Consider the following 17,289-nt stretch of genomic DNA (forward strand, 5'->3'; position numbering starts at 1 on the left):
GTTGATCATCTGGCTTTAGACCTTTTGCCATGGGGCCACCTCATAACAGGTGACTCACCCACAGTAAATTCATGGTAAAAGGGCTGCATGTGTTAACTGCCAGTGTCTGCCTTTTAGGATAAAGCTGCTGCGACACAGCAAGGGTAAGAGGCACTTGGCTGGTTACACATGAATACATGTGCACATGTATGAGGACTACATGTTGGAGACTCCTGTCATATGCAGCCCAGTAACTATGCACAGATAGGATTGTCTATTGAACTGGGGTAGGCATCATGTTGTTAGTGTACATTCATAGGGAAAGTCAATGTCTTTGCTGTCATGTCTGCAATTACACTCCATTATACACCTATGGGGAGGACTGCCTTAGAGTTCAGCTTTGCCTCACTTTGGCCTTCCGATGCCAGAGAAGTACTGATTTACAGTGTGCCCTGTGAGATAAGATCAGTTCTGTAAAGCTAATGGGTCATCCAGGAATGTTATATTTTTGTGGCTTAGGTCAGGATCAGAGCCATGCCTTTTGTCACCCTGCTGGGATAGGTTAGTTACATTTCTCTCAAGTGGCAGAAACAAAGGCCTCCCCACAAAAAGGAAGCAAATAACAGTGTTTATCTCAGCTCCTGAGGGGGAAAAGGGTGAGGTGTTATTCTCTGCAGCAATCAGTCAGTTGTCACACTGTGCGAGGTAGGGGCCTGCCAAAAACCTCTAAACAAAGGAGGGACAGCTACTGCTTTCAGTAGGTAGACTATATAATGTATGTAAGTTTTTGTTGGGATTTTAGGCATGTAAGATATTCCTGGGGCTCTTCAGGAAGACAGAGTTAATCCTGATCCCTAGCATTTTGCCCCTGTTAACAGGTTTATTTATAGTTGTGACCAGGGAACCTTACAAGACAGGGTGGAGATGATTTCACATTTTAAAAAAAACAGACTTCCCAGAAAAAAACATTTGTTAGCACAAGTTTATAAGCTTGAAATTGAGCGATTTGGAGATTCACTCTCTGGCAGCCTTTGTCAGCAGCAGAGTTAGATACAATATTATTAAAGGCAGCTTTTGAGAATACTGTTACGCCACTGTACATCTAGCGTTTCTTCTGTACCCCATAAATCAAAGTGAAATAATCTAGCCATGTCTGTCTTTGCTTTACTAGATCTGCATAAAACGGACATTGGCAGTCATCTTGTCATAGAAAAAGATGACGGAATCGGAACTCTGCTTGATGGGCCCAGTCTACCAGTTTAGGAAGACTGATTGGTTCACTAACAACTGAGTTTTCCTGAAATAACAGGATACTTTGAAAATTATTGAAAAATAAGTTAATTTCAGAAACGGTGGAAGGCCTTCCAAAAGCGTACATTTTTAATGCCCTTGGATGTTATCTAAAGTCTTCCTTTTTCCCCCAGTCCACAATTAGTTACTACCACAGTCTTGAATTAAGCCACCAAATACGACGGCTGTCAAGAGAAGAATGATAGGTAAAGGGAGATTCAGAAGACAATACCCAGAATTTCAAAGAAACATGCAAAAAGGGTTCTAAAAAATGTGTTAAATTAACACAAATGCTCAATGTTGGGTCGGAGTATCAGTCTACTTCCAGCAATATGCAGAATGCTGGATGATTTGAAATTGACCTCCTCGTCTCCTCTTAAGATAAATTCACTAAGGCCTTTATGTATGTCTGAACCTGAACCTGAGATGCAAATATTAATAACTGTCGCTTTACTAAGTAGTACAAATTAGAAAAGGCTAAGATTTATGAAGAGGAAAGATGGTAACCTTAAATCTCGCTTTGCCACTTCCTAGAGAATGTTAAAATGATTTGGGATTGTAACTGCTAACCCTCTTCTCCACGAACCATAGCCCACAATAAGCAGGTTCTTTGTTTTATGTCTGGGAAGATGAGCTACAAACTGAACTTGTGTAGCAAGAAGGAGTTCAAGATCTAAAGGAGTTGAGTTGGTTCAAGTAGATTTATTAATTTTCAAAGGGTACATGGCCCACGACACAGCGCATCCTGTCTGCAGGGATCCCCGCTGGTAACTAAACTCTTATCAGGGAAGTCCTGTCAGCAAGGATGGTAACTGACCTCCGTCAGGGAATCCCCCTGTCATTTCACACAGCGCGAGGGCACTTACATTAAATAACAACAACTCGCACATAAGATTCATTTAATTTTATACAACAGCATAACAGAACATTCATCACAACTTGTTAAGAGGATTCCCTATGGTTCAGACAATCTAATAATTCTAACAAAGATGTAATGCTTGATAAATATATTTCAAAACGTCGAAACCAACAGGACGTTTCCCTGTCAAAAGTAAATGCTGATACTTAAGTTACTCTGGATTTACTTTGATGCTAACTATCAATAGTGCTACATTAAAGAAGGCTCTTTGGTTCCTGCAAAGAAACGCACCAACTCTATCGTTCCTTTACTTATTTGGAATGCTACTGGGTGAACCTTTATACTGGATCAACAAATGTGGTGGGAAAGGACTTGGTACTGAGCTCAAGAATCTTTGATATTTACAGATATATTGTGTGTTTGCTTTTCTATTGCAGTCCAGCTAAGGCTGGCTAACAAGGGCACGCTGTGCGTGGTTTAGGAATGTTGTCCTCATGCAGGGTGTAGGGAATACTGTGTTTTTGATATCAGTTAACCTAGCAAGGGGGCTGTTAATAATTGCTGCAGCGCCATGAAATCCTATCCATTACTCTAAACTGAATAGTGGATCTTTGCGCTAGAGACCAATGGATCGACACAACAATGCGTTGAGAGGATGTCAATAATGAGTAAGGTAATCATCAACAGTAATCAATTTATTCAAAGATCTGGACCTTAAACAATAACCACACCAGTTTGCTAATCATAATTATAAATGTATTACCCTAGATTAACAATGGTCATGTCACGAAAATAACTCTCAAACATAATTGGTAAGCATATAAAATCAATAATGGCTGATTAGATCATCTTATATATCTGAGTTTAATCAAATCAATCAAGTAAATAATCTCAAGTGTCATAACACTGATTAATACCACTATGATTGGCAACAAAGGAAAAGTATACATCAGTGCAAATGATCAAAGAATGTCAACACAAATCATGAGCATGTGAAGATAAATTCCCTCACTAACACAAATTAGCATTAACATGTTGGACTTCATGTAAAAAGAATTTAAAAACACAAATTTAGAAAAATCACACTAGCTCGGGTTATTAAAAAAATACATTATTATTATTATTATTATTGTGCAGCAGTTAAACTATAAGTTGCAGCTGGTACCTGTAAAGCAAAAGAGACACATATATCAATGCAATTTCATACATTACTCATAGAACAACAACATGCAGTATACTTCAGCAAGGTAAGTCTTCGGAGAATCAGGCCTATTGACAGCTCAACCCACATAGCTAATATGACTCGAATCACCATTTAGATGAGTACGTAAGAGCATGAAGAATGAACAAATGAAAATCAAAGTATTGCCCCAAAGAGAGTCCTACCCAGCTTGTTATAGTAAACTTCAAAAAGTTTATGATTGGTCAGTACATGCGGTGGTTTACGATTCAACCAATGGTTGTTTTATTTGCTAACCTAAAATACAATGACGTCAACAATGACCAGGGCACTTTCATAACAGTAACTTTTCCTCTTCAGTCTCGTCTGTGACTCCATTGTTCCATCTTGTCTAAAATTCTTGTCTCAGGAAGAAACTTCTCAACTTGCAACATCTACTTCCGTCCTTGAGGAAGAAACCACGTATTAGTGACAATTTCAAACAATAGAACATTCAAACTCATGTAATGATTTAATAAATCTGAGCTTGTACGACATAATGCAGCAACCCTCTAGGGGTAGCTATACACATTTATAAGCTATTAAACACACTCTTTTATGTAAGAATTGAGCAATGGAAAATAACTATGACTTTAGCCAGAGTTTTGCTTAAACAGAGAACAAAAATGGACTATGGTGATCATTTACAAAAGTGACCCACTTTCACATGTTAAATCACCAAATGATTAATATATTAGAAATCATTAAAAATTATTAGAAAATTCACGCTCTTGCATAATATTATCGTTCTTATTATTATGACTGATCAACTTTGTAATCTCACTACCAATCTCTAATGGCAATTATTGTATATATTATTGCTAGGACCTCAGTGTTTAATCCACGCATTGATTAGGAAGTTATCATAAATGCAGTTTTGGGAATACCCTCACTATTATGCTAAAGAGTCTACAAATATGTGTTGTTAAAACAACAATCAGAGAGGTTGGCAAAAGCGTATTTAGGATTTGCCTATGCTTGGTTCTCTTGTGATATCACAGCTAGAGCCACTTGATGGACGGTCTTCTTCAAATCAACCTGTACTGTTTTTTTATCATTCATACAGAAAATGTTCACCTGGGCTCTTTACTGAAGATTATCTCAGAATTTTTAAATTACTTTCCATGTTTTGTTGGTAATTCTCTCTGGGCAACAGTGTGGCCAGTGATGGTATTCACATAAGGAGTTCCAGACAGAGTCCATGAAAGGGAACAAATATTGATTGCTTGGCAGGCACCTCTGTATGTTTTTTGATTCTGTACAATATCTAGAGATATTATAGTAGCTCCTCTCAGACGTTTTTTTCATTCCTTATATGACTGAGGTTGTAGGAATTACCTTAATTCAGTAAGTTATCTCTGTAATTAAATTTTGAATACATGTGACAAACTGATTTATTGATTGTTTCAGTGTGACGATTTTGTAATGATCTTAGAGGTAAACATATTAATTTATTCTTTCATGCAATATATAGAATGTCATATTGTTAATTCATAAGAATAATGAAGTGAAAGATGTCGAAGTGGAGGTCTTTAACACTGAGAGTAAGTACAAAGAAAACAAAATAATGTAAATAGAGATAAATTTGAGCTTTTGTTATATCACCTCAATTCAAATAGAGTAATACATCTGCACTAATCTGCTTCAAAGAAAGAAGGTATTCAAAGCTTTTGCAAAAATGCAGCAAGACCAGTTAGTAAATTGACCAAATGCAAGTGCTGCCAGTATCTGAGTGATTTTGTATTCCATATCTATTAAGCCTTTATGTTGTGAAGAATCCTTTTTGATGTATGACTAAAGAATTGCTTTGATTATTTACCACACATCATCAAAACGTTTTAGAGTGGTTGTATAAATCCTTTATGAAATTTAGGAATATTTGAATTTAAAATGTATATTTGAGCTTCTATGATGTGCAAGTAAAAAAAACAGTAAACTAGAAAATGTGTTTATATATTGATTCCTTTCAGAACCCTCCTCAAATTTCTATCTGAGTGCATATCCATACGAGACAAACATTGAACAGAATTTTACCTTGGCACTCATGAACGTCCAGTGATTAGGCTTCCCAGCTTAACCATGGCCCTCATTACAACCCTGGCAGACGGGGAGAAGTGGCAGTAATAACGCCAACAGGCCAGCGGAAAAAAATGGAATTATGACCATGGCGGTTACCGCCATGGTCATCCGCCACTTCCCCACTGTGACCGCCAGGGCGGTGACGAGCACTGGGTTGGAGACTTCGGCCTCCAGCCTGGCGGCCGTTACCAGACTGCCGGCAGTATCACGACCCTGCATCCCACCATGGATTCGGGTGGTTTGGAATCGCCACGAAATCCATGGCGGTAGGCATTATCAGTGCCAGGGAATTCCTTCCCTGGCACTACTAGGGGTCTTGCCCACCCCCCCACCTCTGAGTCCTCCCCCACACCCCACACCCCACCCCCCAAAGGTGGCAGGAAACCCCTCCCCACACCCACCCGCACCCCCTACATGCACAGACACACACCCCCTCCCCACCCCCAACATGCACAGTCACACACCCCTACATGCAGACATACACTGCAACAACACATACCCGCACATATACAAACAGATATGCACACAGACCAACCGGCACACATTTCCCATACACACAACACACACCCCATGCATACACACACTCAAACACCCCCTCTACATACTCACACGCACACCCCCATGCACACGCAACACCCCTCCACCCTCCCCCTAACGGACGATCAACTTACATTTTCCTTTGATCCTCCGGGAGGGGACGGGATCCATGGGGGCTGCTCCGCCGCCAGCACCCCGTCACCAGAACACCGCCACACCGAATCATGGGACGTGATTCGGTGGGCGGTGTTCTGATGACGGGGCTTTAGAGAAGGAGCAACCTCCACTTCCCCACTGACTGCCAGTATGGCTGCTCTCCATCCGAAAAAGGACGGAGGGCTGCCAGCAGTCATAATACGCCGCATGGAAAAACACCTGCACTGGCAGTCTTCAGCACAGCGGTTCCTCAGCGGTCTTTGAAAAAGACCGCCGAGGTCAAAATTAGGGCCTATGTCTATTGTAGGTCTAAAAAAGATGTTACTTTGAAAGTTTCCTAAAATTGTTTGTAAAAGGCAGAAGCCATCTATAAGTGATGTGGAGTGCACACCAGAAAAATTAAAGAAATCCTCTGCTCTGCCAGTTTGTCATCTCATATTCCATTATTGCTAAAGAAAAGGAGGAGTCCACTGCATTACTAGCATCCAGATGGTGCCTAAATGGCTCATAGTATTATGATCTCACAGGTTGCCTGTAGTAGAAATAGTGACATGTCACCTTTTTGCCAGTGACTTCTGTAGCAGAACTCATATGTAATTAAGACATGTGTGGCAGGCAATGTAGAGAGATTAATCTATTTAATGTATTAAACATAGGGTTTCAGGTAAATCTAAATATGTGTTTGTTATTTCTGTTTATTCTTCCCCACTCTCCGTCTAAATAGTAAATGCCAACTAACTAATTATATAGAAAAGATTCTACTCCATCAACGCCTTGATTTCTGGTAGTATCTAAATTGAATCTAATTACAACCTCGCGCCATGCATAACTACTTCCATCTTAGTCAGCAATTACTAGGGGTGACTTCAAGATCCAGCAGGCATCGGACCCCAGAAGGAGGTCCTTTTCCACCAGTACACCTGCCCTGACCTTGCGCTACTAAAGCACTTCCTTTCCACCACACCGCAGGATGTGCCTGGGTGAAACCTAGGCCAAGGGTGGGCCCATCCTGAGCCTGTCATTGACAGGAAGAGGCAGGGTCACCCCACTTGGTCCTTCCCATTAATATTCCTGTTAGAGAAAGTGCTGAGTGAATTAAGGAACTGTGTAGGGGCACCTGGACTGCCCAATGAGGCTTGCTAACTGGGAAACTGATTATTAACAAGTAACCATCTTTACCATTTTAGTCCCGAAGACCAGTAAACTGTTGAATGACCGGGTACTCTTATAAATGATTGCCAGTACTGTGTGGATGAAAGATTTTAAGCTGGTATTATTCACCTAAATGCCAGAGCTTGGGTGCGACCGGAACATTAGATCTGTCCTCCATAATGTACACTCATCTACAGTGGCCCACCTTGCTGATATTTTGCAGATCCTAAAAGGCAGCACTTTTAAAGTTATTGCTGGTGATTGCAACGAGAGACACAGAAGAGGGTTGAGGAGGCTAGACTGTTTGTTATACCCAGTCAGATTAACTGACAGCCATGGGGTATCTGATAATTTCATAGGAACTTCAAGTGTGGTTGCAATTCAACTGGAAGTTCTGATCTTTGAGAATTGCTTAAGAATTGCAAATGGCAGCACTAGTTCTGATACCCCTCTGAAGCTGACCTTTAAGAGAGCTGTTGTAAAATTTTATATTGATTATGTCTTGCTGGATCAGGATGCGTGGGCCTCTCTAGTTGACATAGATGTAATCTCCAGAACAGATACCAACCATGAGGCCTTAAGTGCCGCATTTGCAGTGATTTTATTTATAAGCTGTAATCTATCTCCAATTTACAATATGATTCTGATAGAGGCAGTCAACAGTAGGAGGAGTGTCAAATGGGCAAAAGTCATGGATAATAAAGCCATTCAAACCCAAATTTATGAGCTTTTTGTGGACAACTTAGCGGAGGTAACTAATGTGAGAGGGTGTAAACTGGAAAACGACCCTGTGCACAGCCAGTTAATGAAACAACTAAGGCCCTAGTTCTGTAAAGACAGGAAAAGAGGACTCTCCTTTAGAAAAGTCCAGGGTGGTATACAAGGATTGCCGGAATGCTAAGACCAAGCTCTTGGAAGCCCTAAAGAAGGGCATTAGAATACAAATACCTTTATTATAAAAAGTCTATTTTATCTAAAGCAATAAAGAGTTGAGTGATGGATCAATGAGATGAGCTTACTAATGCACTTAAGAGCAAGAACACTCGGAGTTTTTGGAAATTGGTTGCATCCAGCTCAAAAATAATCAAAAATCATCTTGACATTGTAGTGTAGCCTGAGGGGTGGTTAGAACACTTCAGGGCCTTGTACAGTGAGAAAGGGTGGGAACCCGCTGGGAACACATGGGAGGAGCACAATGACGAGGTTTGCCTCAATGCTCCAGGAGCTTGAACTAACTCTTTACAGAAGGTGTATAACCCTGAGTTAGTACCCTTTTACTTCTCCCTGGAAGAAACGAGAGTAACATTAATGCAAAGGAAGAAAGAAAAGGCCGCTGGGCTTGATCATCATCATCATTTAAGCTTTAATTCGGCAGCAACTACCATAAAAGCAATACAAATACAAACATAAAACCATAATTCACAACACAACATATAAAAATTTAATACTAAATTCCTTAGAATAAAAGCATTTCACATTGCCAAAGCCCAGAGTGTGCAAATCAAACACAAAATTACTCTATTTGAGGATGCATGTGGCTTGATTTTCCTTAAAATTCATAAGCCTATAACATTAAATGGTTATCCAAGCTTGTGTTTTAAATCAAACAGCAACACAATAGGTCTTAATAAATAAATTTAGGTTCCCAAAACTTAGAAATTTTCCTCACCAATTGGAAGGAACTCTGGGATAATAAAAATTTATATTCCCATTTTTTTAAAATGACAATATTAAATCAGTTAAAAGACAGTCTCTGCCCTTAAATAAATATTGTTTAAGTATAAAAAAAACTAGCTCTAATGTGCCATATAGCTGCTAAAAACGTTGCAACAGCATACACCACCGGCCCATGGGTACTAGTACTACAAATCCTGAGAGCCAGATGGCAATCCCTAATGCCCATAGTGTTACAAATAGGTCTTATCCAACAAGCCCTTTGCTTTTTATATACAGGGCAATGGAATAAAAGATGGCTGATTGTTTCCCTAGTATTGCACCCCATCGGTCAGAGGTCTAGCGGGCTGGGAGTTTGCTTCCATCCTAATGTGAGATTGCGCACTGGTAAAGATCCCAATCTAAATCTTAAATAAAGTGCACGTGCCACAGGATGTAAAATAGTATCAAAAAAGTGCTCAAACTTGTAATGACACTTAAAAGATAAAAAAATTGTCCGTCATACTACCTGACGGAACAGCTGCTAGGATTGATGTTTGTACACTCACCCAATACGCATCCTTCAAAATCTGTGAAGCGTTCTTGGGAAGATGCAAAAGATCCGCCCAATAGGGCCAAGTTTAAAAAACCCTCTTTTTATGTACTTACGCCATGGGATTTTTTCAACCTGAGAATCTCTTAGGAGCGGTCCTAGCCATGTCCTGTAAGAGTCTAACACTGCTGAGGACCAAATCTGAATCCAGTATTGCAGCGGCCTCAGGGCAGCAATATCAGCAATAGAGTACACATTTAAATCCATTTGGATAGGCAAGGTAGGGGAACTCGATGAAACCTTTAGCAGGGCCTTGATGAAATAATTCTCTGCTCTTTCTATATCATGAAGTTTGCCATGACCCCCACAACTCAGCGCCGTACAAGGCACCCGCTCTGGCCTGCACTTTATAAATATCCACTGCCGGTGTAATGGGAAAGGCGAGCGTTCTGGCAGCGAATCTCAAAATGCCCCCTTGGCATACCATCCAACACTATGTTTTTCTTTGCTCTAAGTTTTGGGTCACCAAATACCATACATTTGCTTTTTGTTGCTGTTTATTTGTAAGCCATGATCCCTGCAAAGCACCGAAAAGTTCTTCAAGAGCCTACATAATCCCGAGGCAGTTTGGGATAAAAGCAGGGTATCATCGGCAGACAGCAAACATGGTGTCTTGATACCACCCAATTTCGGGGCGTCATTTAAGCTGTTGAATAAATACGGAATGCAGGTGTTTATGAAGAGTAAAGAAAGAGTTAGAGCCAGAACACATCCCTGTTTAACACCCTTCTGAATGGGAAACTCGTCAGATAATTCTCCATCCCTCCCCCACCTTACTCTAGCAAAACTCTCTGAGTATAATTCCCTGATCAAATCTAAGAGGGAACCTGGGACTCCAATTTTTGCCAAAATCTCCCATAACTTCAAACGAGGGACCATATCAAAGACGGATCTGAGATCAACAAAGGCGAAAAACACCGTACCACCATCCAGGTCCACCACCTTTCATTTGATTGTAAGAAATCAGAAGACCTGGTCCACCGTGGCTGTCCCTCGCCTAAAACCCACCTGCAAATGGCTTAAGGCCCCACTTTCTTCCATCCAGGCTCTGAGCCTACCCAAAACCTGGAGGGAAAACATTTTCTGAAGATTATCTAAGAGGCTGATCGGTCTGTAGTTTTCCGGAGCCGATTTGTCCCCCTTTTTATAGATAGGGACAATTATAGCACCCCTCCATGAATGAGGGAGCATGTTATTCTCCAAGATAGCATTTGAGATTGATTAATATAAGGGCCCCATAATGACAAGTCAGACTTGCACAGGTCAGATGGAATCCCATCCAGCCCAGGAGCCTTTCCTGGTTTTTGGGCCATAAAGGCTATCTCTGTTTCTTTCCTAGTGAAAGGTGCAATAACACCTGCCCCATCAATCTCCTTCATATGTGAAGCCTCTCTGTCTACTGGGAGAACAGGGTCCTGGCTATAGAGTTTAGTAAAGTAAGAGGTCCAGGTTTTGGGAGGGATGTGACAGTCAGGCCTAGAACTCAGGTTTTGTCCTTCTTGGGAGACCAAGGACCAGAATCACTTTGTGTCCTGATCCTTGGCTGCCACCAACAAATCTTGCCATACATCCTCCACCCACTGTGCCTTGCTAGACTTAATTATGGCAGCATAGTCACACCTTGCCATTGTTATAGCAGATCTATCCTGTTGTTTAACTGCTTCCAAAAGACCCTGCTTTGCACTCCTCCAGGCATTGTTAAACCATGGATTGTCAGTCAGTCAAAGATCTTTATTCGGCAGTTGCCATAAAAGTACAGATAAAAACACATATCCAAGTGAACAGAAAAAAGAAACAAATAAAAAACAAAGCTCAAAAGATCATTTCATACATAGATTACCAAAAAGAGTCTAATCCAAGTTCCACTTTCACAGATATTCCACTATTCTTATCAAAACATTTACTAGTATCATAAAATATAGTACCAAAAATTTTAAATACCCAAAAATATAATAGAAATCCTTACTCCTTATGGAATAAGACTATCCTATACCACATATGAAGTATAACATTTTAACCAAAACAAAATTTTTAAGTTAACATAAATAGATTAATAAATTGCAAAATGTAAATACCGGTTCCTAATAGCAATGGATGATCTAATAAAGTTTAATACCTGAAAACTAATTTTGACAATTGATCATTTCTGAAAATATATCAAGGCTTCCTTATAATGGATCGGTCTTAGTGTACGTAAAATAGGTAAGAAAAAAACATTTCTAGGGGTAGCATAAAAAGAACTAAAAAGAAAAAAGTGAGAAGTACTCTGTTTTGAACTAGCATCACAGGGGCAGAGTGGTAAGTCTTTTTGCCAGATACACTGATTGGGAAAGGCCACCTTAAAATGCATCAAATTCAGTCTAAAAAGAGTTAAAAGAGAATATATTTTTGGACATGAAAACCAAGTGAAATAAGGTTCTATATGTTAAGCCGTAACAATCTGAGTATAAGAATCTAGAGATTTCAGTTTCAAACAACTATGGAGTATGCTCAGAGTGACATGATTTCAGCAGAGACCTTGCAGTTATGTTTAGCAGTTGTGGTTCTTCAAACATATACCTAAGCCCCAGCTTGTCGAAAGATGATCGCAAATACGAGAGCCAGGGAATCCTGTTCGAATTGGCCAACTGTATGCACTCAGTAATACATTCCTGCACAAGACTTGCTGCAGGATTCGTCCAACATCTAATCCACAACATAGGGGGGCAATAGAGACCGTGTCCTCTAAAAAGCATTGGCCCACCTCCTCATGGATAATGATGTTTGCTATACACTTGGGTACCATCAATAATCTACGTATACATTTATTCTCAATATGTTGGAGAGTGGGTACTTTGATATGGCCCCAGACACCAGCCCCGTATAGGGCTGCTGAGGCACAATTGGGATTATATAGCATTGTAATCTGAGAAGACGGTCTATGACCAAGTTTACGAGTAAAATGAAAAATCGTTTCAGTATTCCTTGCCATTTGTTGGGTTTTAAATTTAAGGTAAGTATTCCAAAGCATGGAAGAACTTATATGCATACCTAAGTAACAAAAATCCCTCACCTTATTAATGATGTTGCCCCTCATAGTAAATAGTTTAGATTTTGTATTTCGGGAGCCACATGTCATAACAAATGTCTTAGAATAATGAACTTTCAAGTCAAGGTCCAGCATGAAATTCAAAAAGAGATCCAACAGGCCTTGTAAACCATTTGCAGTGCGTGCAATAAGTACAGCATCATCAGCATATAATAAAACTGGAAGCAATCTCTGACCCATCTTTGGTACATCTTTCCCATTTTTTATCAAAAAGTCATAAAGCCCATTTATATATATCGGAAAAAGAAATGGGGCTAAACTACATCCCTGTCTTACTCCCCCAAATGAGGAAATGGGGGCGGTTCTCTGTCCCGATGGGCCAAACTGAACTGAAACCTTTAAATCCATGTGGAGACGCTTTATAAGTTCCAATAGGGTTGCGTCGCACCCCAGGGTTTCCATGGTTTGCCATAGCTTCTCCCTATTTACCAAGTCAAATGCGCTGGATAAATCAATAAAGGCCATATGAATTGACTCCCTTTTGGCAGTTACGTATTTACTAAGAATGAGATGCAGGTTTAATACTTGCTCAACTGTACCCAAACCAGGTCTAAAACCAAATTGAATTGGAGATAAAATCTGTGCCTTTAGCACCCAATCCTCCAGGTGAGATAAAATCACACTGCCCAAAATCTTGGCAGTAGAATCAATCAAAGATATTGGTCTGTAACAAGAAGGGTCTTGTCTATTGCCCTTTTTGAATATAGGAATCATAATTGCCAGTTTCCAAGAAGGGGGTATATTACTTTTAACAGCACTTCTTAGGACATTTGTAACTAGGGGACCCCAAAGATTAGGCATACATTTAAAAATATCAACGGGAACACCGTCAGGGCCAGGAGCCTTCCCTTGTTTTGAATGATTAATGGCTCCAAGGATCTCATGTAGATCAAATGAAATATCTAGGAAGTTTGTATTAGGATCTGTGTTGATCTGGTTGGTAATATTATCCTCCTTAGTCAAAAAGTCATTATCTGGATCAAATACTTTCCTAAAGTGATTCAACCAAACCTCTTCTGCAATAAGACATACATCAACCTTAGTGTTACTTTCCGAAAAATTGAATGATTGACCACCTTCCAAAATTTTGAAGTATCATTCAGATTGGACGCAGCCTTTAACTCTTCAAACACCTTAGACCTTATTTCTGATTTCCCTTTTTCCAAGGTGGCCTTATACTTAGCCCTAGCTAATTTAATTAACTGACGGGAAGGAGGAACTGTTTTAAGGGCATTTTTTAGGTTTTTGTGAGCAGTTGAACATGCAGAATCAAACCATCTATGTGAGGGCAAACCCATGGTAGGCCTGTCCACCACAAGAGCATGCAAAATAGCATTACTTAATAGTTCAAATTCTTGGACTATATAATCATGGTCAGCCTGCTGAGATAAACACATATTAATAGAATCAAACTTAGATCTTATAATTTCTTGATTGAAAGACGTTGGATTTATTTTATCCCATTTCAGACGTAGGCCAGAGTTTGTATGGAAAGTGATGTTTCTTCTCAATCCCTTATCCCTAGATACCTGGTCAATGATTAAGTCTAGGTGAATACATAAGGGATTGTGGTCGCTAGCACAGTGAGGGATTATCTTAAAGTCACAGATTAAGTGATTATCGGGGGAACCAATAAGAATAAAATCAATGGTACTCCCCTTCAAATTCCCTGTGAATGATGGAGTATTTAAGGAATCTAGTGCCACTTTCTCCCTAACATGAACCAGATCGAAGTTACATAAAAAGAAGTTCAAAGCTTCTCCTTCAGGTGAATGAATAAAATGGATTAACAACTCTCTACCTTCAATTGGAATAGCACATAGTTCTAAATTTTCCTGACAACATAGGGGAGTATTAAAATCACCAACCCATAAGACTACTAAATCTTCATCCTGTACTACGGTGGAAGAATCGATAAAGTCCACAACGTCCTCTAGTATTCCTTTAAGGAGACCACGTGGGACGTTGTTATAGAAATTTAAAATCAAAATAGCTTTACATCCCCTAATAGATAGTAGAACAATTATAAAATAAGGTGAAGACCAAATTAAAGAAGCCTTCAATAATGGTAGTCGTAAGGATACAAGAACTAAAAGACCTCCTCGTTCTCTTCCCATTGAAGAAGTTAAGGCCAGCTGGTAAAGAGTTGTGTGCCCATCCAAAAGAAACGTATCTTTTGACCAAGTTTCCTGTAAACAAATTATGTTGAAAGATTATATAAAACTCGTCAAATCTGGGTTATTTATTTTGGATCGAAGCCCCGCAATATTCCAACTAATCAAGGATATGGGCTTTGGTCCTAAATGTAGCACCGATTTATCAGTATTATTTAAATGGGAGGTATCAAAAATGTTCTCTCTTTCTTCCTGTATAGGTTCATCATGATCATCGTCGGACATTATCTCAAAAATATTTTAGGACCCGAGCTTGCGGTAACCGTAAATCAATCATTCTCATCAAGAGAATTAAAGGCCAAAGGACAATTGCTAGTAGGAACATTTACCTGAATATATGGCCTAACTGGGACTAAGCTATGATTGCTAGGGACAGCACTGAAACATTGTGGAAAAAGGGAATGGTCATAAAAATGGCACAGGGAGTGTATTTGAATCCAATTATCGGAAATTTTAGAATAATCTAGATTTGCCAAAAGGTAATCAACTGAACACGGATTAGCAAAATTGATAACAACACAGTATCCGTCATCCGCTTTTCTACGGTGGCCAACCTGCTTCACTCTACACGCCATAAGAATCATATTGTTCGGATGATAGTTGGATTTGAATTTAGATTTCAGCCAATGAGCAGACTTCCTTATCAAAGCTTGGGTGTCTTCTTTTTTGTTACTATCCAAAGGAGGCATGTTTGTTAGCACCAAAACATAAGGAATATAATCAGGAGGTAAGTGCAATACATCTGCTTGATTAATAGATTTATTTAATAGGGGAGAATTTGGGCCAAGGGAGATAGCTTCTTTAGGGATTACTTGCGGCAACTCATTCACAGCATTTCCTTGGCCAGATATGACCGGGAATTTGGCCAAGAGTGTGCCTGAACCTAGAGATGACAATATAGGTCATGAATTTTCTTTTGTTACCACATACCGGCTAGGTACCTTTCCCTCACTTGATACTCCTGAATTAAATAACTGGGCAAAAGTACTAAGCACATTGTCACAAAAATAGTCAAGTCTTTCAGTAATCATAGTAATAGGTTTCTCCTCTAGGGTAACACAAAAGGATTTAAGTATGGAGTCTATTGTACCAAAGGAGTCACTGAAAGCATTATTGCATTTTTGGTGTTTGTTTGTTGAAACCAAAACAACGGATTAATTGGCACTAATTGCCGGTGAAATGTGAACTCTCTTTTTGAGGCCCAAAATCTTTTTTATATTTTTGGACCTTCTACCCGCTTTCCTCTTGGGGGGAAAAGTGCCTGGGAGCATTCCAAGAATTAATTAGCACTTTGAACTGGGGGTTCGGGTAAGTCTTGTGGGGGCATATCACAGTGAACAGATTGAGTAATATTAATAAAGGAAGCCAGTGAAGGTGAGCCCTCCTTTGAATTAGTGGTTAAATGAACAATAGGTTCCAGTGGGAGCTGCTGGGCAGATTTTTGAACAGCCCCGATCCTTTCTTCAACTTGATCCACTTCAGATTCAATAGCCTCAATTACAGAGGATAAATAGCTAGTAATAGAAGATTGGGCTAAAGAACCAGGCCCGCCTTCTCCCTTTTGGAGACTGCTCTTTGTTTTCCCCATTTTGAACAATAGTCACACACGCCTCCTAGAACAGAAAGGGCGACAACAGTAACTTCAAACCTCAACGTGTGTTTTGTGCAACAAAAACAACAGAGCGCAATAGTAAAGTTCCACTCCCACAAGGGGACAAAGGATCCTAGGCCAGAGAGACAGTAAACCAAAAAGCCCCCCCAACAAAGTACAAGTACCTTTTAGCGGCTTCCAGGAAAAATTGCCTCCAGATGAAACAAAGTAAATGTCAGGGGGGGGCAGCCCAGCCTCTTCCTGTCAATGACGGGCAAAGGACGGGCCCGCTCTAGGCCCGGGCTTTGCCCGGGTGCGGCCCGCGCACGTCCCACGAGGCAGGGGCGCGATAAAACTTTAAAGGGGCTCAAAGCCTGCCCCTTCCTCCAGCTCTGGTCACCAGCAGCAGTCCCCGCATGTCCCGCGCAGCGGGAGTGCGATAAAACTTTAAAGGGGCTCAAAGCCGGCCCCTTCCTCCATCTCCGGTCACCAGCAGCAGTCCCCGCACACCCCAATGGATTGAGTTTGAGCGCCCTGCGTTTTCTGCTTCCCCTACTTCCCCTACTTCCCCTAAAAAAAGGGCCTTTAGGGAAGCAAAAAGCTCAACGTGATTTGCCATGATTTGATCAGCGGAATAACAATTAGGTACAAGGGCAGCAGCATGCATAGAGACCAAGTTTAACATTTGAGTTACCAGAGCACCCTTGTTAATAAAAGCCTCCCATCTTAACACACGCTGATTACTGGCCACCTCCAAAAGGGGCGTAGAACTCTGGTCTTACTTTTTTAACCCAGGAACGGAAACCCACCTGTCCCACTCTATCAAAAAGGGGAAAGTGGTCACTATAGCATTGATCTCCCACTTTAAGGTCTTTAATCTCATGCCATATCCTAACATC

The sequence above is a fragment of the Pleurodeles waltl genome, chromosome 3_1, assembly GCF_031143425.1.
Source record: "Pleurodeles waltl isolate 20211129_DDA chromosome 3_1, aPleWal1.hap1.20221129, whole genome shotgun sequence".
Classification (NCBI taxonomy): domain Eukaryota; kingdom Metazoa; phylum Chordata; class Amphibia; order Caudata; family Salamandridae; genus Pleurodeles; species Pleurodeles waltl.